Raw genomic sequence first — 1820 nt, forward strand, 5'->3', positions numbered from 1 at the left:
TCTGTGCCACGGAACTAAAAAGTTCCGTTTTTTCATCCGAATTAACATTTCGGAGAACGCGAGACTAATCTGCCGTTTCGATTCGGCGGCTCGGTGTTTCCCGCCCCGCGAGTGATTGTGGCCGGTCCACGACGACGAAGCTACCACCGAGGGACCGACAACGCCAGCCACCGGATAAACGATTGCAGCGGTCGCGATAGCGTAAAAAGTTAATGGTGAAAATTACATGTGCTACCGAATTAACAAATTCGGATATTAAAAAGATTCCTTCATTTCGGAATCAAAAACTCCGCTTCCGACTACCGCTCCGATTCCATGTGCTAGTGTGCGTAATCCTGCCTGCGAGTGATTGTGGCCGATCCACGAAGATGAAGCTACCACCGAGGATCGGGATCGACAACTAGCAACGAATGAGAGCGATGGGAGTGAGAGTGCATAATTAAAGAAGAGACGAACTGCCGCTCCGATTCCGCGGGTGTGCGTTCCAGCCTCGGAGTGATTGTGGCCGATCTGGACGGATGAAGCTGCCACCGACAGGATGGACGACGCCAGAGAGGATCGCGCAGCGATTGCAGCGGTCTGGAGAGTGTGAGACAGAGAGACGAATCTGCCGCTCTGATTCGGCGCGCTTGTGTGTTCCGCCCTGCATGTGATTGTGGCCGGTCTTGGATGGACGAAGCTGCCACCGACGGGTTCAAGGACGCAAGGAGCCAATCGGAGCGATTGTAGTGGTCTGGGTATAAAAAAAGTGCCGTACGTAAAAATTACGTGTTACGTACTATAAAATCGTTTGTCCGAACCCAACTTCGGATAAAAAAAAGATTCCCTCATTACGGAATCAAATCATTCGCTTCCGACTACCGCTCCGATTCCGTGTGCGAGTGTGTGCACCCCTCTTGTGAGTGATAGTGGCCGATCCGCGTAGATGAAGCTGCCACTCAGAGGATCGCCAAGAACGAGCACCGAACGGCAGCGATGGTAGTGAAAGTGAGAGGAAAGGACGAATCTGCCGTTCCGATTCCGCGGGTGTGTGTTCCTGCTTTGGGGTGATTGCGGCCGGTCCGGAGTGATGACGCTGCCACCGACAAAATGGACATCGCCAGACAGAATCGCAACGATTGCAGCGGTCCGCAGAAAGTGTATAGTTAATACAGAGACAAAACTGCAGCTCCGATTCGGCGCGCTTGTGTGTTCCGGCCTGCGTGTGATTGTGGCCGGTCTGGGATGGACGAAGCTGCCACCGACGGGTTCAAGGACGCAAGTAGCGAATCGCAGCGATTGTAGTGGTATGTGTATTAAGCATTTCGTTACCGAAATAACGAAAAAATACTAAGTGACTTATCTACCGCGTCGATTCCGCGGGTGTGTTCCTGCCCGCAGGGAAGCAAAAATGAACGCCACAGCGTGCAGTTCGTGCAAGGGTGCCTTCGACTTCCACGAGTACGCTACGTGCGAACGGTGCAAACACTCGTTCCACATCGGGTGCGTAAAATATGACGACTCGGTGTGGTTTAGCTCGTGGCGGTGTGAGGGATGCCGAACAGAAGGGCCCGCCAAATCAACGACGTCGCTGAGGCGCGAGGCTCCTCCAGAACGGGAGCAAGCAAGTAGACGGGCGCGCCGCGCGTCACCCGTGCAGAAACAGCCCGAACTACTCGAAGCGCTCGAGAAGCTGGAAAAGCAAAGCCGAGAGCTACGCGATGCGCGCACCAAAAACAACGCGCTACACGAGCGGCTCCTGCAAGCGGAGCAGAAGCACTCCAACGAGCAACTGCAAAATCGGAGTGAGATGGAACAACTGTCCGTGCTGCTGGGAAAAA

This window comes from Anopheles cruzii, unplaced genomic scaffold (genome assembly GCF_943734635.1).
Source record: "Anopheles cruzii unplaced genomic scaffold, idAnoCruzAS_RS32_06 scaffold00278_ctg1, whole genome shotgun sequence".
In the NCBI taxonomy this organism is placed as follows: domain Eukaryota; kingdom Metazoa; phylum Arthropoda; class Insecta; order Diptera; family Culicidae; genus Anopheles; species Anopheles cruzii.